Genomic DNA, 7,800 nt, shown 5'->3' with positions numbered 1-7,800 from the left:
TTAGTAGAAAGCTGCTGCCCTTTTATAGTAATGCGGAGTGACATAATCAATCGAATTCGACTGGTTGGTTCCCCTTATTAGTCAATTGCTTTTGACGTATCAGGTGGGAATGGGAGAGCCTCTTTTCTTTCTGCAATGGAATCGGCTTAAGCTCAACCTTTTCTTTCATTTCCTATCATAGGGATATAAAAATAAATCCAATTGCGTTTTTCTTAGTTTAGAATATCAAAAGACATCCCACAACCCGGTCTTAGGTTCAGAGTCGCTTTGTGGGAACTTCAAGAGAGAGAATAGAGATCATAGCTTAATATCAAAGGTTAGGTATACCTTCCTACGTTCGGCATACACATTCACTAGTTCCATTCGGAACCTTTCTCTAGATGGAATCCTGATTCGACTTTCAAATGCAAGAGCAAGAATGCCGTGAGGGAGCCCTGTCTAAAAAATGCAAGGCCAGATCCCACTTTGTTTAATCGAGCGGGCAAGGGATCGCAAACATCTTTTCTTTTTAGAGAAAAGGTTTTCAAAAGATATCCCAAAGGGGTCTTAGGTAAGGTAAGGAGTGACAGCTCTATTAAATAAGCTGGCTCTTTAAGGGAAGATAGGGCATCTCCTAAAATGTGGAAGTTTGGTGCTTTAGAGATAGGGCCGGCACGCTTTGCTGGAAAGAAATAAGTCAACAAAACAAGGTAGGTCTACCACCTAATAAAGGTTTCGCTCGACGACCCTGTATCCATTCTCAATTAAAGCACGGAGAGTTAGGTTTATTATCTCCAGTTTGATGCTATCTTCTCCACGACTTGGTTCTTATGGATCTCCTCCAGGTCCTAGGCATCTTGTCTCTAGCTCTGCTCTCTATCGTAGTAAAATCAGTACTTTGTCTTTGCCTGTCTCTGTCCATTCCTTCAACACTGATGGACTCGGAGTGGCATAACCCCTTTAATAAGAAGCATAAGACCTAAAGCGAGGAGATAGAATCGAAAGAATGATAGCAAGTTCTTTGAAAGTGGGAAGAAAGCCAAGGATACGGTGGTGTGTAGGGTCTTTCAAATCAATCAGGAAAGCGTGAGCTGAGAAAAAACACGGCTTTCCGTGCCTTGACAAGTGGATCTACCAAGAATAGCTTTTTCAGCCGTTACTTATTATATAATAGCTCGATCCGCTCATGCATGTGATTGATTTCTCCCCTCTCTTTCAAAAATCTTCCATTCGAACAGGAAGATTCCCTTCTCGCTGTGTATCCAGAACCTGAGGATGATGAGGATCTATAAAGGTTCTTTGATCGAGCTCTCGCTTCGGCTTCTTTTGTTGCCGAAGACCAGGACCCGTCTTATTTGCCGAAAACCTGTCTGTTTAGGGACTCTTTCCTTTCAATGGACATACTTGCCTGGAACTGATTCTACCTTGAGAGCGCTTTCCTCTTTTCTGATTCCTTCCCTTTGACCACCGAAAATACAACTTCTAATAGCCATTTCTATTTTTTAGATGTTTCAAACAAGTGATTTTACACTTTTATCCTTCCTGTCTTTCCCTGATAGAGGAGTTTGACCCTTCCACTTCTGCCTTTGCCCTTTGTACCACTTCCCGCAATTGAGATCCCTGTTAAGGAAGAATATCTCGCTCGTGCTTTTTTTGCAAGGAAATCGCTCTACTTTTTCGAGCGATGAGTGATTGAGTAAGGTCTAATTCAATCTGTGTTATGACCTACCTTTTTTGATTGAAGTAAACGAGAGCTTTCCTTCTTCTTTTCAAACCCTAAGGTTTGAGCTCGTCCACGGGTCGAATTCGGATCCTTTTCTCTCTTTTGATATTCCATAGATATAGATGTCTCGACTGCCGAATCCGAATCCTTAGAACAACTAGATTCCGTTGATTCACTGTCCATTTGTCCTTCAACCAGATTAATGGTCAATGACTTTGACAGCCTTTCCTTCACACAAGGTTTTTAATCCATCTCCCCCGCTTAGGGCAGTAAGGGGAAGTAGCGATATTCCGATTCCTTCGTGGGGAATCAATGAAGGCAGCCGCTCCAGCAGCTTTAGTACTTAAGTTAACGCCCCAGCCATTATCCTGCAATGAGAAGGTAGATGCAGTAAGCCAACTCCTATCCTTCTTGCGAAAAGGGCATTCAATGCCATCTTCATTCCCTTCCTTGCTTCGAGGAACAGGTCAAATAGTCAAAGAAGGGGATGGCTAATTCTAGGAATAGAGTAGCATTCTCAAGCACTACCCTCCGTTTTTTTCAGTCCATATAAAATAGCCAATCTACCAGCAGCAGAGGCTGCAGATACATGTCCACCACCTATTTATCTACTACCATAAGCGGGAGCAGTTGCAGGTAAAGAGTGTTGTGAGGGCTTTCATTTGCGCGTTAAGGGCAGTTTCTGTTATAGCACTAGAAATCTGTGCCGTTAGTCGAATGCTCGGAATGAAAGAATGACTATTTCCTTGCTGGAACATAATGACAACCGCAGGAATTCGGAATAAGACATGTTAAGTTTCTCCTCTTTCTGTCTAATGACTACTACGACATGTCTAGACTATAACATTCCTACGGAGTGCTTCCCATAGATTACGGAACACTTGGCATATGTTGATTGAGTCCCGGGTATAGCTCCGTCACTCGCTCTACTTTGAATCACGAATTAGCGTATGAAAAGCGGCGATCTTTCTCTATTTCTTCCTCTTCCACCAAAACAAACAAGTTGTTTTCGGGCGTCAGGAAAACTTAGTTCTTTGTTCCTCCGGTAATTGGATTGATATATAAGGATTGGGGTTGTCACCCGTATGCTTCTTTTCTTTGGCTTCGAACAAGGGGAGTCCTTTCAAGCTTCATCAAATCCATGGCACAAGGTCTGTTTTTCATTATAGAATCGAGCAAGAATTGGGTTGTGAATTAGGATTGTATGCAAGAAGGGATTTAGAAATAGGAAAGTGAGTCAAGTAATCCGAATACGTAGCCACTCTCATTCTAATGCTTATATCCAGAACTAGTTCACCGAACAAAGGGACAGTACTACTGACTAAACTGTAGCGAGCTAATACCTAAACTGGAACTCTGAAATAGCACTCATTCATTCAATTATTTGAAGCTAAGGTGCGGGAAAAGAATACATAAGGTTAGATATGAACTAGTTGACTGTTCGATTGAGGGACTACAATGCATTTGACTCATGTTTTTATTCCATTCCAGGATTCATTCATATTCGACCATAACGAGACTCAATAACGAAACTAGGGCCCTTGCTTTCCCAACTGGAGTAGGAAACTTCCAACCAAATAGGAGGGACCCGGAAGAAGAGATAAATGACAACTATCTCTAGAGAATTGAAAAGAGGTGTGCGAACTATGTTATTGAATCGGCCATGAAAACCTAAAATGAAGGAATAGGGGGTCTGGGATAAGCATGTATTGGAGGAGGGTTTCCCAATAAGTCAATAGCCATCCTTCGCTATCTGGGGCTAGCTCACTCTATGAGATAAGTTTCATGTATGGTTCGAAGCAGTTATCTCCCTTTCAAGGAGCGATCAATCAGTCCCGACCATGACCGATCTAGAATCTCTCTCATTGAGCTTCTCTTTTGCGCCTGCTTTCTTCTTGATTTATTGCAGCAGCTAGTCTCCCTTTTCCAAATTCGATTATAAGTGAAGTGAGTTATGTTTCAAGAAATTCCATCCATTTCATCGCCCAGAATAATACCCAGTCCTGCCAATCTCTACGATAATCTCTGGTTTAGTTTAGTTGATCTTTTTCTATTATGAAAAGCAAGGAAACACTAGTAATGGTGGAAACAGAACTTAGAAATCTAAGGCTGAAGGCTAGTTTCATTAACGAGTCTCACCTATTTCTTACTTCCCCTACCAGCCGTACCTACATCACCTTTCATATGGAACAGGCATGCTTTAGTGATAGGGCTAGCCGCTTTCACAAGAAATCACCAAACAAAGACACTTAGCATAGGAGTAGATTAGGGCATCTAGTGCTCAGTTCATCATCTGAGGACTATAAGGTGCCAAGGGAAATAGCTCCATCCCATTGGATATCCCTAGCCTTGGTGGATCAGTGCAGTGAGAAAAAACTCTTCCATTCTATCTATGGTAGATAAAGGAGCTTCAAAGCCGTAGCCATCCTCATGGCCTTTTCACCCTACAGCCGTTGCACTTTTTTTATTAAATGAAATAGTTCGTTTTCTCGCTCTTAACTCGAAAGTACTAACTAAATAGGGGCACGGGAAATGCATCCTCGCTAGCTTATGATTGGTTGCTCAACCCTGCCTTTAAACGCACGAAATCGAAGCAAGGCAGCGGAAATCACATTGAATGCAATGTGTTCTCTACTTTCGTATCTCCATGTTGATAAAAACTATTAGCAAAACATGAGGAGAGAGAAAAAGCAATCAAGTGGGACTTCAAGTCCAATCAATCTTTGAAAAACTCGATCAAAAAGAAATGTCGGACATCTAATCTAGTCTTTGCTTTCTGTCTTTTACTATTACTATTATTTATAGAAAGGCATCCTCTCTATACTCTAAACCCTTATCGGGGAGAAGTCACTCTTCTAAGTGCTATATACGAGCAAAGGGAGGAGGTCTCTATGGATAGAGTTCTATCAGAACCCAACCCTGAAAGCTATGACATTACGGGCCACAACAGATGAAGTGGCGGAGATCGGGGAAAGCGGAAAAACTCAGACAGCTACTACTAAAGAAGACTCGGTCCTATAATGCTGAGTTCCTAGTTAAAGTTATGGTTACTACCCGGAGAGGAAAGTGATTCAGATTATGAAGTTTCCGAGAGGCGCCTAAGGCTAAGATAAGGTTAGGGAAAGAAGAAGACAACAAGATTATGGCAGGCAGCCAACTCATCGAGTAAAGGCTTCCACGGCGGGTTGACCAAAATGAGGATCCCAAATGGCATGAGCAATAGGTCTTACGTGTAAAGGATCCTGTATCCAGCCTTGCCAAGCTACATGAAACAGATTTCCGGACGTCCATAGAAAGATTATTGCTAACTGCCCAAAGTGAGAAGCAAAAATGTTCTGATAAAGACGTTCCTCAGTAATATCATCATGACTTTCGAAATCATGTGCGGTAGAAATACCAAACCAAATACGACGAGTAGTGGGGTCCTGAGCTAAGCCTTGGCTAAACCTAGGAAATCTTAATTCCATAATGCCTTTCAAATCCTCATAGCCACTATCCTACTGCAATAATTCTCGCTAAGAAGAATGCCCATGTCGTGGCAATTCCACCAAGAAGGTAATGGGTTACTCCTACAGCACGTCCTTGTATAATACTGAAGGCTCTAGGCTGAGTAGCAGGAGCAACTTTGAATTTGTTATGAGCCCAAACGATAGATTCAATGAGTTCTTGCCAATAACCAAGGCCACTGAATAAAACATTAAACTGAAGGCCCAGACAAAATGAGCACCTAAGAAAAAAAGACCATATGCAGATAATGAAGAACCATAAGACTGAATGACTTGCGATGCCTGTGCCCACAAGAAATCTCGAAGCCACCCATTAATCGTAATGGAACTCTGTGCAAAGTTTCCCCCTGTAATATGAGTTACCACCCCTTGATCACTTATAGTACCCCAAACATCCGACTGCATTTTCCAACTGAAATGGAAAATGACTACCGAAATTGCATTGTACATCCAGAATAAACCTAAGAAAACATGATCCCAGGCGGATACTTGACATGTTCCCCCGCGGCCAGGCCCATCGCAAGGAAAGCGAAAATCTAGATTTGCTTTATCGGGTATCAAACGGGAACTCCGAGCAAATAAAACACCTTTCAAAAGTATTAATACAGTCACATGTATGGTAAATGAATGAATGTGATGGACTAAAAAATCTGTGGTTCCTAATGGAATAGGTAACAAAGCCACTTTGCCACCTACTGCTACTAACTCGCCGCCTCCCCACGTTAAGCTAGTACTTGTTCTTGCACCAGGAGCTGTTACGCCAGGCGCAGTAGCATTTATATTTTGTACCCATTGAGCAAAGATAGGTTGTAATTGTATGGCAGTATCCGAAAACATATCTTGTGGACGGCCTAAAGCACTCATGGTATCATTATGAATGTACAAGCCAAAACTGTGAAAACCTAGAAATATACATACCCAGTTAAGGTAGGATATGATTGCATGGCGGTGTCTAAGGACGCGATCTAATAGATTGTTGTATCGAGTAGTTGGATCATAGTCTCTTACCATAAAAATTGCTGCATGTGCAGCAGCACCGACTGTTAGAAATCCGCCAATCCACATGTGGTGTGTGAACAAGGAAAGTTGTGTACCATAGTCAGTAGCTAGGTATGGATAGGGAGGCATAGAATACATATGATGAGCTACAACAATGGTTGTAGAGCCTAGCATAGCTAGGTTAAGAGATAATTGAGCATGCCATGACGTTGTTAAGATTTCATAAAGACCCTTATGGCCTTGTCCTATAAATGGGCCCTTGTGAGCCTCCAAAATATCTTTAAGTCCATGGCCAATACCCCAATTGGTCCTATACATATGACCTGTGATTAGGAAAAGAATAGCAATAGCTAAATGATGGTGCGCAATATCGGTCAGCCAGAGACCACCGGTTACTGGATCTAGTCCTCCGCGAAAAGTCAGAAATTCTGCGTATTTGGACCAATTTAAAGTGAAAAAAGGGGTTGCTCCTATGGCAAAACTAGGATAAAGTTGAGCCAAAAGGTCCTGATTCAAGATAAATTCATGAGGAAGTGGTATCTCTTTAGGATCCACCCCAGCGTAAAGAAATTGGTTAATTGGTAAAGATACATGAATTTGGTGCGTCGCCCAAGAAAGAGAAGATAGGTCTGTTTTCATTCGTGTAGAACTGCTACCTCGTTAACGAACTTACTCATAGAGTGCTACAGAGCCGAGTCTAAGAAAGTCGCCATGTTATTATTTTCTTAACCTCAGAAAGTCTCACGCGCGGGGCACCTCACATCGCACTAAATCACTACTATTAGGCCCTTCCTATCATTCCACAATCCGAAGGAAAAAGAGTATCCTATGAAGGAAATCGTATCTGATCTATCACCTTCCTCGTATCGATGCTTGCCACCGCGTCACTAGGTTGTTCATAGCTCTTGCTTAGCTTAATGGATCACCCAACTGTATTCCGGGATGTGTGCATTCCACAATCCCTTAAGGAAGAGGTTCACTACAGCCTTGCTTGTTAATGGGTTTCTGACTTCACAGCAGAGTGCTAGACTAGGGATAAGCTGGATACTGACTTCTTTCCAAGAGCTCCATCAGCCCTGCTTAGCCATACATCAGCTCTACCATTACTATATGCATTCTACCTACGCTTTTATGGAAAGAAAGAAGAAAGGTTGGATGGTTGATCCACACAAATAAGAGATATGTAGGCCCAACCTTCAATTGCAGAGAATAGCAAGCCCCCTTTGCTGAACAGATGTATAGAGGAAAAGGGTGACCCACATCGCAAGGGCTTTCTGATTGTGTGAATCAGAGCCCAAGAGAAGATCAATTCATTAGGAGACCGGTATCGATGCTTGCCAGCAGGAGAAAGATCACTAGGTTCAGTCTCTGATCTGATCAATAGGGTTCCCTAGGTACATTCCGTTTTCTAGAAATCAAGCATGGATAGTAGCTGCCTTTTCCAGGGCAAAAAAACAAGTTAGGCTATCCGAGATTTGCTCTTTTTTCCAGCTTTTTGGAGTGAAAATAAGGAGGGACTTGTGATTGGTTTTCTACAGGGAAGAGAGATACCAAGCTGGGCAACTTCCCCTACTAACTACTGAACACAAAAGC

Source organism: Triticum dicoccoides, chromosome 1B (assembly GCF_002162155.2).
Source record: "Triticum dicoccoides isolate Atlit2015 ecotype Zavitan chromosome 1B, WEW_v2.0, whole genome shotgun sequence".
Classification (NCBI taxonomy): Eukaryota; Viridiplantae; Streptophyta; class Magnoliopsida; order Poales; family Poaceae; genus Triticum; species Triticum dicoccoides.
Note: the sequence above shows the minus strand (reverse complement) of the source record.